Raw genomic sequence first — 15273 nt, 5'->3', positions numbered from 1 at the left:
TTTTGTGTGAAATGGGGACTATTGTCGAGACATTTTTCGTGACAAATCCGTGTATCCATTTTGGAAGTCAAAATTCTAACATTTTTTTGTTATTATTGAAGACGAAAATCTATTAAAACTTTATCGAATTACTTTGTTTAGTGTTGTATTTTTATGAAAAATCACCATCATCAAATTTATTACACTTGAAATTAACGAAATATTTAAATTTTAAAGTCTTCATATTACTACTGAAAACCTATAACTCTTAACTAAGTAAATAACATGACAACATTGATAAGGTCACATTAATGCAAAAAACTTGATGGAAAGCATTAACAGCAGAAGAGGGAAATTTTATGTCATTTGTGTTAAGTTATTTATTATTTTCAAGGTGTTAATTGACGGAATGTCTCAAAAGTTCCGATATTTCTAACTGTACGTTATTTTCCCCTTCGGTGTTTACTCAAAAGTTTACTGTAAGTAGATTGTGAAACTATGTTTCTGTGAGTCAATTCACGAACACGTCAGCTGTTTATTTCATGAACACGGCTGTTGTTTACCCGACTTCGCACTAACTCTGGCTTTTGAAACCATATCTGGCACGTTCTAGCTCTTGGAAAGTACATAACCCAGCAAAATTACTACAGTACCTACGTAAATAATAACCTATTTTATTGGCCTGCTTTCTGAAATTGATAATTTCGAATAAGTAAAACGTCTGGTGTTTCTCTGTTTCTAATACGTCGTCATGGTTCTTGTTACGAACCTATTGTTTTGACATAAGAATTTCTTCATTATTTATATTTTATGAACCGTAAAATACCATACAAAACGCACGTTTATTAACTTTGACCGCTTGATTTTTCTCGCGAACTGTAAAATATGATTGTTTGATGGGAAAAGATTTTTTTATTTTATTAAGGAATACCAACGTGCTTTTTCGGTAAAGAAATCTCTTAGGAAGTATTTAATTTATGAAAAAATTCACGCAGAATACTTACTGATGTGAAATATTGTTAATTTATTTAAAATCTGGTCAAATTATTCATTTTCCTGGCAAAAATTGGACTGCAGGCCTTTGACGAATGAATTGAAGGAGTTCCTAACAAAGGATCAGTCAAACGCGAATGAAGCAAAGCGAATTTATTATGACGGCAAAACACGTGTGATATTGTCGCGTTCCATCATAGAATGAATTGGGAAAAGAACGCGTGTTCTCGATGTATTTGGAAACGTTAATATTTTATCAGAAAGTTGGCATACTGTCATTTTTTAACAAGATCATTTTTTTCACCATAGACCTCACGCAATGTTTATTATTCCGATTTAACCGCGAACTCTAGCGGAGTTAAAAGGTACTATCCAACACGGCTACCATCTTGGCAGGATTGATCGGACACAGATCATATAGACAGACGAAATGCCAAGCGCTCGAGGTAACAGGTCCTCACTACGCCCAGTATATAATGCACCTCGGAATCAGATGAATTTTGATATTAGAAAGCTTTCAATAAATTCCACAAGAAGCGAAGAAAAATTTCGTTACTTCGGGCAAACGAACACGCTTATAACACATTTCTATCAGAAAATCTCTTTACTGGACCCAGACGCAGCCTTAATAATATTTTAATCTTACAACAAACACCATATCTCTAATCCTAGAACAACTATCATCAGTTTTCGTTGGTGGAATGTACGTTTTTCTCTATTTATCGAATCATCGTTAATCATGAATTTTTTTCGGTAAGTTATTCATTTTTCGAACTCATTCAAAATAATTTTATTATCAGATGCATTTAAATGCAGGAAACCCAATTTGAAAACGATGTGAAAAGGGAGAAATGAAATGACTGCTGATGGCCTAGTGGTTCAAAGCATCGCTTTGGGTTCCCTCCCAGCTGGCTGGCTAAGTCCTCCAGCATTGCACAAGTGACTTAATTAAGAAGAGAAAATACTATAAAATTAAGTCGAAATCTTAAGGACGTATGTGAAGAAGTCATGCACGAAAATATGTGAGCACAGCCATGGTGTATTGGACAGACCTGTTGTTGAATATGCCCTAGAAAATCATAAGTGATGAAGTCGTGTACAAAAAATATTTGAAGCGCGGCCCGGTGTAATGGACGGGCCTACGGTTGAATTTGCCATAGCAAGAATAGAAAATTGATCTTTCCGTGGGGTTTATTTTAATTATTTCTGATGAACGTATTACTAAAATTTTTCTAGAGGAATCCCTCTGGAAGTTTCTAATTCATCGCCTAGAAAAATTAAATCTGGTGCTTACCGCTAATTTTTTAGTTTAGAAAAATGTTTCATAAAATTATCCAACCTTTATACATCAAATATTTCAAAGGTAAAAAACAAATAATATCGTTAAGAATTAATTAAAATGTGATCCTTGATTAAACCCTGGTTATTAGAGTATCGACAAGAAAGAAAAGATTGATTTTCTTGATTTTTAAATCCAGTCCAAACAAAGGAAATATTCAACATCCTTTTGATTCTGTACTGGAGACTATCACAAGAGAAATAGTAAATTTTTCTTCAATGAACCTATTATTGATGTTCTCTTACCTTTTCTCTTATCTGAATATTAAAAAAAAATAAAAAATATGTTGCTTATTGGATGTTCAGACAAAAAAAAACTTACCTTCCGCATTTCCAGAGTTTAATTTCAGTAATCTTTTCAACAAATAGTAAACACGGCTGTAAAAAAACTACATAAATTTTCTTCATTTCAAATAAACGATTAAACGATATTATATCTAACATTCAGAAACAAGGTCTTTGATCTCATAAAATAACATTAGAACCCTTAAAAATAGTTGTATTTGTGGCTTCAGTAGGCGGACGGAAACTTTAAGTATCCAACTCTGACATAAAATAGCAATCCATCACTATTTGGTATTATTTGTTTACAGTTTACAGATCATCCAACCAGCTTACCACTTATTTTATACAAACAACAAAAATTTCAATAAATAAATCAAAACTTCACATCATATTTTTTTATGCTGTAAGGATGGAAAGTTTTCCTAACTCGAAAATAAATCATGTTAGTTTAGAAACAAATTTAATAACTTCGTGGAATAATAATATAGTTTTTAACAGAACATTAAAATATCAAAAAATCGTTTCTTGAAAAAGGGGAACATACTTTGCGATTATTCTAGCGATGGTGTCATGATAATAATTATTATATTTGAATTTTTGTACAGCGCCGTTTTTTTACAAAATCACCTCAAATTCTGTATTCAGAATAGATAAAAAATTTCAGATAAGGAAGAATACTTTGAAAAGATATTATTTTGATGGAATAATTGTTTTGGCAAGACACTGTTTTATGTTTGGTATTTAGCGTTATTATTTGTCTGTGTAAAATTTCTAAGCTTCAAACTTTTAATCTTGCGTTTTTAAGTTTCTAATACTTTTGTCTTCACCAATTATGTGCGTCCTGCGTAACTCTTCATCATCACCATCGCAAATCTGCGGATCCGCCCTATTTCCTTTTAACATTTTTTTTAAAATGCTCTCATAGTTTGGCGGTGAACCATATACTATAGTGCGGTGAAATACATTTGTAGGCCAGAAAAATAATGACTTTCTTGAGGTTCACTGCAGTGTGCAGTGTGTCAATGAAAATTCCAAAGTAAAAAAATTGATATTGTAGAAGTGTGTCTATTATTTAGGACGGGTTGTTTCGGAGAAATTCGAACAATTCATCAAATTTCAACGTTCATTTTCGGTTTCTGTGAAAGTCCTATTCAAGTTTTGTTATTAAATCCTTATTGGCTAGTTACTGTCTCACGCTATTCACACTAAATTCACATTATAGTGTGAATATATGATGCGAATGCGAATGACCATCGTAAGAGTAATGAGTAAGATTAAGAAAGGGAGGCTTAGATGGTTTGGGCATATAGAGCAAATGAACGAAGAAAGTAGAAAAGTGTAAGGAAAATATGTGGCGCAAATTTGAATGGTATCAGAAGTTGGGTCAAGTGAATCAGATACTTGAGTCAGGCCATGTGAGACGATGTATGAATGTGAATGAGGCAAGAAGTGTGTGGTAAAACCGAGTTTTTTGGCTGTCCATCCCCTCTTCCTACCACTGCGGGGAAACGGCGTGATGGTTAGTTAGTTAGGCTAGTTGCTTGACAGAACTAAAATAATAACTGAACTTGAAAAAAAAAATTCACAGAACTTAAAATTTAACTTTGAAATTTGAAGAATTGTTCAGAATTTCTGAAATATCTCGTCCTTAAACTGTAATTTTCAATATTTTACTTTGAGAAATTTACTAAATTTTACCGATCGGATAGGGGTTGGTGATCAAATCAGTGATCAGCGCCATTTAAAAAAGTAGAATGGTCTAAATTCTTTGTTTTCCATTTTGCGCTTTTCACGTCCATTTTCTGCAGCCAGACAACAGTCACAACATTCACCAATTAGGGTACCATAATTCAGCCAATATGATTCTTGCTATGTTACTTTAAATGAAAACATATAATAATAATCACGAGATAACATAATTGTGGAATTTGTAAAGCTATAAGTATTTATAAAATACTTGCCTAGGGATTATTGCCTTTCAAAAACAAATATCGCCGATTTTCATGGTAATTTAATTTTATTTTTTGCTATGAAATTATAGAGACGATCAAAAATGTATCTAATAGACACCGTTAGCACACTTGTAAAATCACGAAATCTGTTAAAAATTGCAGATCTTTTAATTTGTAAAATAATTTTCCTGTTTTAGGTGCGTACCGAACTATCTAAGATAATTTGAATTTAAATTGTGTTTCACTCCATGCCAAAATTAGTACTATTTAAATGACCATTTACCTCAAAGGAAGTCAGAAAAGTAGTTCAAATTAGATCGAACGATCCATTTCCTTCCAATTTAGGTTAAGAAAGTACGGTCTAAGTACCGCACTATAATGAAGTTTGAAGTCAAGAATCTTTTCATCGTAAAAACCCACTTTAGTCTTGCGTGTAGTTTTAGTTTTGAGCGTATCTTTCATTTGATTTTCAAAAAGTTTTCGCATTTCTTTGAATATTTCCAATTCAATTACACGGATAGTTAACCTTTCGACCATATTAACTTTCCCGTAACGTTTCGTAGCCATGTGATCTTCAATGTTTCATTAAAATTTAAAAATACCAGCTTAAATTTTAGCTCTACCTATACAGGATTTAAAGGGCGTACTTACTCACTTTAACCAGTGATTCCTGACATTATTTGGAATAAATCATGTAAACAAAATATCCAGTCTCCGGTGACTTTTTATTGTTCTTTTTAATACTTTTTTCAGTAACTTACCATTTAATTCCACATTTATTCCGCTGATAACTTATCTGGCTAATTGTCCAACCCCTCACATCAGCCCTACCTGTCCAATATCTACTAATTTCCTTTATTTAAGTTGAAAACAAAAAAATCGATAATATCACCGGAGACCTAAATTTCACATTTCTAACCTAACCTAACCTAACTTAACCTAACCTAACCAAACCTAACCTAACCCAACCCCTCACATTGGCCCTAGCTGTCCAATACCTACTGATTTTCTTTATTTTAAGTTGAAGACAAACAAACAAAAAAATCTATAATGTCACTGGAGACCAAAATTTCACATACCTAACCTAACCTAACCCAACTTCTCACATCGGCCCTAGCTGTCCAATACCTACTGATTTTCTTTGTTTTAAGTTGTAAACAAACAAACAAAAGAATCGATAATGTCACTGGACTTTTATCCGTAACCAGTGGCGGTTCGTGGTCTTTTTAACAGGGGGTTCAGAAATTCAAGAGAAGATAAACATATCTAATTAAAATTTACTTACTGTTGTCCTTCGTCAAATAGTCGAATACGGCAGCAGTCACACAACTTAAATAAAGTTAGTGGAAGGGGTACCTACATATTATTGTTTTTAAATCACTTCACTAGACACAAATATTAGATAATGAGAAAAGTTTTATAGGAATTAAATTGTTTAATGTTTTTATAGCACTCAATGTATGTTGCTAATTATTATTGTTTTTTCGAGAAGAATAATTTCGTAGAATATACATATAATAGATATTTAAAACATTAAAAAAAAAACAAATAAAGGTGGCACGAAATAAATTTACTAAGTCTACTTCAATAGGTAGTAGATTTGCAAATGCCATAAGCAAACGGTTGGAGAAATGCAGAAACAAGAAAACAAAAATATGTACAAAAATGACTACAAAGTTAAATACCATAATATAACATAAAAAATAACACTTGCTTCCCTAAAGGTCAAACGTCGACCGCGAAGTTCTCGGGTTTCTTCGGTTACATTCGTCAATGTTCGGAGGTCACGTGATAACATAACGCGTGTTCGGCGCACACAATTTGTCTTACTTTTGCAAAGAAAGACCAAATTTTGTATATGTCACCGTCATAGGGATCTGTACCGGCTAAAATTCTTTTGTATGAAGAGTTTGGCGCGGATTTCAACTCGCACAAAATTTGGAATATGTATCGTATTTTTCGGTGGCGCGGGTTTTGAAGGCGAAATTTTAATAGCGTGCTATCTATAATGTGCTTATATTATTATAAAACAAGTTTGTTTTATTTTCTCATCTTTTTAATGGGGGTTCGCCGCACAAACGCACTTTAGAGAAAACCGCCACTGTCCGTAACCAAAATTTCACTTACATTTTTGTCCAAATGATGTCAAAAATCATTACTTAATTGGTATGCCTCTTGGCACTCTGGATGCGTTTTAGTAAAACAATTAATTTAAAATACATTTTAAAGCCGATGTTTATTAAATAGCAATAAGAAATAGAAGGTACCATAATTAATTGTCCATAACATTTAATTGTTCGCTGCCTCACTAGGTATATACATTATCTATCTTACTAGGTGTTACTTGTTCTGGGGTAGGTAACAGGAAAGTACAGTAAACAAAATTGATATTGTTGTCAAATTAGGAATAAAATTAAGATAAATATGTGAAGAAGAAGAATAAATTTAGTTTGAAGCACGTAAAAGAAGAAGAAAACTAGTACAGTAACGCTGGCGAGTCATCTTGGCATCGAAAAGTACGTTTGGAACTCTGTAACTGGAAGGTTATGGTCATGATGTAACTACGAATAAAAAATAAAATATTCATTTTCACAAAATTATGGACAAGAAACAAAAGAACAATTTGCTATCCATTTTTGATATTACATTATTTTTTAGTACCTACCTTCTTCCGTTAGAAGTCAAATTGAAATTCAAAGCCAATAATCCCCATTATGCGAATTTAAATTTCACATAAAATGTATAATTTACTCTTTCTAATGAACATTTTAAAAGAAACACAGTTTGGAAGATAAACGTAATTTTTATTTGAACATTGAATTCTTATTTCCATTGTTAAGGGAATTTATGGGCTAACGTCAATGACTTATTATTTGACGGTTTATTTTTTATTATTATTTTTTTTTATTTGGTACAATATTTTTTTACATTTCAAAGTTTTCCAGTAATGTTGGCCTCACTGGGTGGCTTGCCCGTGCTGAGACCTTCATTTTATAATATGAAAATATAATCTAAATACAATCTACAATATAAGATAAAATAATACATTTAATATTTAATCTTGTGTGTTTGTGAGTGATGTGTGTTTATATTGGTTTTGTTTGTTACGTGTAGGTTTTATTTTTATTTTATGCTATGACATTTTGGTAATATTGTCTTTTTTTTTCTTTAATCCATTTTGTAATTTTGTGTTTATCCCCCCCTAGTTAATGACTAATTCGTTTAACTATCCCGCAGCCAAGTAGGGGAGTAGGTAGTATCCAAAATTACTATCCTCCTTAAATTAGCTTTAGTATTTGACATATCATTTTAGTATTTTAAGTATTTCTGCGCAAATACATAAGTTACCATTAATAATTGACTGAATAATTGGAATTTCTATAGTATAAACCCATAAGACAGAAAATGTATGGGGTCATCGGTAGACTCACTTGGTTACAGACGTTTTGTTTGGCATCTTAACCTCTCAAGAGTTAAAGTGGTATTCAACAGATCTACTTCTAATTTTAATAAAAAGAAAATACGGAGGAGTACCTCACCACCTCTGCGTATACTATCTATAGTATAATCTCTTTTGGCTAAGTAAAGGTTATATTACAAACATTATATAGATTATCATTTCCTCAACTTGAGCTATTTATATTTTTTTTAAATGAAACTCCGTACTGCAATGCACACTAATCGGCATCGTAAAGGCTTTGCCTCGGTTAGTTGATGTATATGAAATAAATTTAACACTATATGACGTCTGTTTTTACAGCCACAATCCTATCATTAAAGTTACTTGATGAGCAGTTACTAAACAGCTAACTAAAAGGTGGAGAAATACCCTAAAAAACTGTTTATGTATAACATTTTAGGCAGTGCAACTATTGCATTTGAAGTCGGAGCAATAACAAAAAATGATTATTTGGTTTATGAATAAAAAAATATGAAAATAAGTTTTTTTATCGACCTTTTTCATTATCATTTAAACTTGCTATACTACTTTTGTAGTTTGTCAGCAGGTACATATTTTCAAAAGTTCATAAAATAACTTAGTACATTTTCAAACGGTTTACGTGTATAATTATGATAAATTTGCAAATTGGTTATATTAATACTATGTGATATATATGCATATGTACAGCAGTATTAGAATTATAAATATAACAAACAAGTACAAATATGTAACTACCTAATGAACAGTCACATACATAGTTTCATAGGTATAATATAGATAGAAGTATATGTAAGTACATGGTAGGTATAGGTAGGTACGGGTAAGTATAGGTAGGTACACGACTAATAATAAAATTAGTAATTAATAAAATTATTAGTCGTGATATGAACTCTAATTAGGAATCTTAAGGCTTCAGTAGGGTATGAATATAATTCATCTGTATCTAATAGCCATTTTCTTAGATTATTTTCGACTTAAAAGTATAAATGGTATTATTTTCATTAGTATTTTATAATACATTTTGGGCACAATTAGGGTTCGTTCTCATCATTTTTAAGTTTGTTCTATTTAATTATTCTTACGCACTAGAGCAGTTTTTCAAGTCGAAACAGCTGTTTAACTAAGTATCGTCCTATTTTTACGGTAAAAAATGGTATTTGTACCTACATAGCTAATTGTGACTCATCTCCCTTTTCCTCTAGCACACCGAATTGCTCTCAGATAAATAAACAAACTGAATAGATAAATCATATTATGTAAACAAGAAGGTGTATTTAATTGCTGGAGAGATGGAATAGTCCCGAAACGCATCTCTCGTGTCTTTTAATAAATTATTTAAGTATTTGTTCAACATCTGAACGTTATATAATATTTTTTGGAATTTCATCCCAAACTGATTTTTATCGTATTTGAAATGTATTTGTTTTTGTATATTGATAGTTTTTATTCACAGACCTACGTTATATCATTATGAGTGTTCCAAAGGGATAATCCTAATACGTTTATTTAGCGGGAAAATAAAAACAACCAAAAAGGTTTAACTTCTTCTCAGTATTACATGAACACAATTGGTCTTATGGTCAAATTAAAGAATTTGGGAATAGATTTTGAATCTATCATCATAAAAAAATCTTAAACTGCAGTTTATCTCAATTATATATAACTTGCAGGTGATCGTAATCTCAATAGATTGCTTTTTCGTTACAATCCATAGATACTTACTTTCGCTGGATAACACATTTTTCTTAATGTAATGTACCTATGAGTAAGTCTGTAGTAAATTTTAAATAAAATAAGCAAGATACAAAAATAAAGCACGACAGAAAACCAATGCTCTATGAACATTAAGCTACCGCTGCGACACCTCCGAATGTTATGTAGGTACAGCAAGGTAATGCATTACTGACATAACATAAGTATCTTTCTCACATAAGAAGCTCAAACGCGCACAGTTGCGTGTAAAAGTAAAAAATACATTAATAATTTATCTTAAGTGTAAAAAACCACTTGCAATTACTAATAATTACTTAAAATTCGAAATCACAAAACACCGAATCCATTATTCTAACCTTAAACTACGCAATCTAAAAACTACGATTTTATAGATTAGTTTATCAAATGCATCTTATAAATTAGCTTTCAGGCATCAATCAAAAATTGTTCAAACAAAACGTACACCGGTTTTGGGTTTGTTCGCCACATCACGCCAGGCAGATATCTATTACAAGCGTGAATTAATATGCTGTGTATTTGTTTGCACTGGGTGAGGTCACCAGGAGTGGCCCTGATTGCTCAAAAGCCGATATCGTATAATTGTGTTTACAGTTTTCCCAAAACGAGGGCGAATTTCATTCCCAGTATATATTTAGTACCATCTAATCGTGTGTCCACGTGTAAACATCCGAATTTATGTGTCGAGCGACTAATTGTTTATTTTTTCTGAAATACCATTTATTTTAACGTCATGCTAGTAAAAAAATACACTGTGCTATCTATAATCCTATCTGACACAGCGACCATCAATAATAAATTTGACAGTTTGACAGTAATTGTTTTTCAAATTTTTTTAACGGGTTGATTATTTCAATGAACTATCTAAATATCTATATACATTTTATATTTATTTATATTATATCTATCTAAAATTATCGATTTTCTTTACAACTGCTCTATGACATCTCCTTTAACTAGGGCAGGCATGCCCAACCTGCGGCCCGATTCAAGATTGGTTGCATCCCAAAATTAAGTTTTCAGATTGCTATGTTTTTGATTTTGGTATTCATACAAAAAAATAATTTTTTCTCTTTATTTAAATATATACCCTCCAGCATATAAATGCTAATGCTACATAATCATAAAAGAAAAAGCTCGTATAAGATTAAAAAAACCACTCCCTCCCAGCATTATTAATATTATCATAATTATTTTGAAAATAATGTGTTTTTGTATTGGTTTCAGGAGCTGCTACACACCCACTGACGATATCGGCAAAAAAATTTTCTTCGATTTTAACTCTTGGAGAAGTTATTTTATACCGTAGCTTTTATTGCATAATTTTACACAGGTACTATCCTGTAATTTTTGGTTTTGTAATACAACGCTGTATAGAGTTATTTTATTTTAAATGTGTATAATTTCTTTTATTATATATTGTTATTAAAGTAAAGAAGGCTAAAGAACCTAAATATTTACAAGCTGTTGATGTTTATTCAAGATTAGGGAGTCTGTTTATAATATAATATACTTGGGTGTAAAGGATAATATTATATGATACTTGGAATCACAGTTTTATGAATAATAATTTAAAATTGATGAATTCTTTAAATCAGTCTTATTTTGCTTGAAATTTTCTCGGTGGAATTTATGAATAGTCAATTTTAAAAGTTTGATGTAAAATTGATAAAAACTATAATATATTAAATATAAAATATAAATTCATAATCGTTTTTTTTGGATGTTAAATATTTGTACGAAAAAAGATTTATCTTTAGGCAAAATAGATAATAAAAATTATTATCGTAGATTCTAGATTTTATGTAGTTAAGAGTGATCGATGCTTGTAAAAATAAAATCTATGGTAGGATTATAAAATTATTGCTAATCGAGATGACTCCTTGAAGTGTTAACCTCAAAATGATGACATTTTAGTGAGTTTTGTTATTTTTTTATTTGTTTTCATCGTAGTGTTTCGAGTTATTTTATTAAATTATGAAATAATTTTTTTAAACTTGTTATGTTTTTGTGATGAAACTGCGTAGTATGAACGGAAATATAAAAATGAGCCCAAATTTAAACTGAAGTTGATTTGATTATTAAATTAATAGTTATTATTATTAAATTATTCAATCTCATTGTTACTATTTTGAACTCAATGTTTAATACGAAAGATTCCGGTTAATACAAAGAATGTATAGAAAACCTTTTAAAATGCAAAACCAGTATATAATAAGCTCTCAAATTAATTTTGGTTTAAATTTTAAAATATTTCCGTGCATATAAACAGCTTTATTCGGTGTTCTGGCACATTATATTCAAATTTTATCGTAAATATTATTCACAGATTTTTAACAAAATATATTATTGATATATGGAAATAACGCTTGTAATTACACAGCTGAACTTAATTGTTGTGCGTTTATAATCTGTAATAGTATTAAGTAATTATTATGAGAATTTATTAATTTTTGATTAACATTTATACCTATGTAAAAATTTACTCAATTATATAGCTTCGCGTACTTCTAATGGATTAAGTAGGCTGTGGCCATCGATTTTAAACAGCTAATGAAAGGTTCTTTTTAAATAATTGCATATAGAAATTACTTTAGCATTTAATGAAATAATTACTTTAGCGATAAAATCGTTATGTAGTAGGAAAGAGATTAAAAAATGATACCAAATAAATATGGCAAAAAAATGGAAATGAGAAATTTATCTAAAGAAACAATTAATTATTCTAACGGCCTGAATATTTATCGAAGATTCTATGTTAAGTGGTAATATTTTAAAATTAAATAATTATAAAAAGAAAAAACTTTTTTTTAAATTGTTAACACTTTTATTTAATTTTTTTATTATTCATTTATTCACTTTTGCACGAAAATACTTTATAAAATTTGTTGATTTACCAATGTTATTACATGTTATTTCTGATTTTTTTGTAACATTTCTGTGATGTTTTTTAGAGAAAATAATTTTAAAAAATGATATATGTATAAGAAAAATGGAATGTATAATAAAAATAAATGTATAAACCAGTGAGGCGTTTTAATTTATACAATAAAAATAAATTTAAAAAAAAAAAACAGATGACGAAAATAATCACAAAAATTAAACGCAAGAAAATTTGTGTTGAATTCCGCCAAAAAAGCAAACATTTCTTGGAATGTGACAATATACACGTTGTGAATTCATCGAATATCTTTATTTAGCTTCACTTATACTGTCTGGGAGACTGAAGAAATGTGGAATTGAATTGAGATTGTTAAATATATTATACTTCGGGGAAATAAATGTAAAAATGACAAAATCTCAGAATATGGAAAATATTCATCCCTGTGTTCGAATATATGTTTTTATTCACATAAACAATTTCAAGTAGCAAAAGTTTGTATCTAAATGACTGTGTGACGCCCAAAATGTCGGAAAGTAAATTAAACTTAAAATAAATTTTAACAACACATGTCAGGAATCAAATAAACATCTCCTAAAAGTATAATTCATTTGGCATTTTGACGAGCATTTGGTTCCTTAGAACAGGCATCTGCCTAGCTAGGAATTAATATCGCCTTGAAATAATAATAATAACACTTGTACCCATTTGATAAAAATATGATACGATATTGAAGAATTGTTGCATAGGATTGAATTTTTTTTACATACGCTCCACACAGGAAAATAATTTCCCTCGGGGCCCATGTTATCTCTGGGGATGCTGTCTGAAGGGTCTTTTTAGGGAAAAGAAGTAGAGGAAGTTCTGGGAAGGAAAAAGGTATGAGTGGTGGGTAGAAATCTGGGGTCAATGTGTCCAGGAGTAACGTATGTATGGATCCATCCCACCCACTGCGGTGCAAAAAGATGGGTCGAAAGAGTCCGGCCGGAGAGGTCAAAAGGTCTACTTCAACCAGTCTCTCGTAATCCGGCCCGCCATGCAGTAGGTGGGCAAATGCATCCGCCGCCAATACATAGACAAACCTCATCCCATGAACCCTGCCACACCTGCTAAGTCACTAAAAGTAGCGAACTATTTGGGGTGACCTATGGCAGTGGGTACTGGAAACATTTATTGCTTTTTTTTTCTTTTTTTTTCGTTTTTTTAGCACCCGCCTATGGTTTTTAATCCAATAAATGGTTCCAGGGGCGGCGGTACCCATACTCGTCTCCCAAATTCATCAGGGATGTACTACGACCTCTCATTTCATACTTCCAACCTCTCATTCATCAGGGATGTACTACACTGTAAATAGAAAAACTTATGATATTGCACTAAATCATGTTTATTGTTTTTTTGTTATTTGTTTTTGGGGTATTATGCCGTGTTGCGCTAACTCCTTCTTTAGCCAACGTTTCGGACAGCATTGCAGTGTCCATCATCAGGGCAGATGTCTTATTTAAATAAGACATCTGCCCTGATGATGGACACTGCAATGCTGTCCGAAACGTTGGCTAAAGAAGGAGTTAGCGCAACACGGCATAATACCCCAAAAACAAATAACAAAAATACTTTTGGCCGTGAAAATCTTAAATCATGTTTATTGTTATTTAAACTCTGTACAAAAAGTTACACATGAATAAAAAAAACAAATAAAGAATAAAGTTAAAAAATACAACCGACACGTTTCGCAAGCAATGTTCATTTCTTCGAGGTTTATTTAAAACTTATTAACTGAAGAAGTGAGCGCTGGTTCCAAACAATAATAGTGGTTTAAACTATGTGTTGATTATTTAATGAAAACGGTGTCACCAAATAAGCTTGCTGTGCTGAAAGAAGTAACATTTAATCACTTTACTACATTGGTAATTTATTGCAAATACAAAATTAATAGCCATTGATTTTCCGTGACCATAAAATACACGTGCCTCAATTTCCCGCTGGTATATACAGGATGTACGGAGGTAAAGTGCACTAACTTCGAGAGTTTTTCTACATGATTTTAGAAGTAGAAAAGATGAGTAACTTTTTCCGAAATTCCAACGTTTTAAGGGAGTTTTTTGGTAAAAAAAGTTGAATTGTTTGTATTGGTAAATAAATATTTTTCTATGGAAAAATATATTTGTATTGGAAAAAAAGTTATAGTTTCGAAAAAAAATATTTTTATTTTTTACTTCTACCATCATGTAGAATCACTTATCACGAAGTTAGTGCACTTTACCCACGGACACCCTGTATTTTGAGTATATTATGGTTTCAGCGCATTATGGTTTCAATGTAACATGTTGTGGACTCTCTATAAGTCTTGTTATGACGCTGGTGAAAAGACGTCAAATGCATAACGTAGAGCTGCTACATTCACTACATTGATGATCGAATATGCACACACGGAATCGATCCATTCCTCATGCAAATGTTTGTTCATTACATTACACAGTACGTGCTAGGAACGAAATTCGATAAAACCGAAAAGCGATAATGACGGTATGCAAAAGGCAGACTGTACAATGTACAGTGCATCCATTGCAAAATGTCACATTCTTGGCGATTGAAATGTAAGGTTCGTTGTTTTTGCTTGAAAGCAATTGTTTGGAATTGGATCATTTTGAAAATTCTAAAAACTTTAAAGCAGG

The 15273-nt window shown here is 31.2% G+C and overlaps 1 protein-coding gene across 2 annotated transcripts in view; it reads left to right on the top strand.

The window, feature by feature from the left end:
* The window catches only part of sNPF-R (short neuropeptide F receptor), a 294572-nt gene extending 281834 nt beyond the window's left edge, over window positions 1–12738 (top strand). For both annotated transcript variants that reach the window (XM_089633407.1, XM_089633408.1), the window contains exon 4: window positions 10948–12738. The gene's annotated coding sequence lies outside the window, so the exon portion shown is untranslated. The remainder of the gene's footprint in view (window positions 1–10947) is intronic.
* Window positions 12739–15273: the final 2535 nt, after the last annotated feature.

The sequence above is a fragment of the Hesperophylax consimilis genome, chromosome 7, assembly GCF_061612785.1.
Source record: "Hesperophylax consimilis isolate HC1 chromosome 7, BYU_Hcon_1.0, whole genome shotgun sequence".
Lineage (NCBI taxonomy): Eukaryota > Metazoa > Arthropoda > Insecta > Trichoptera > Limnephilidae > Hesperophylax > Hesperophylax consimilis.
Note: the sequence above shows the minus strand (reverse complement) of the source record. Positions and strands in the feature narration are given on the sequence as shown.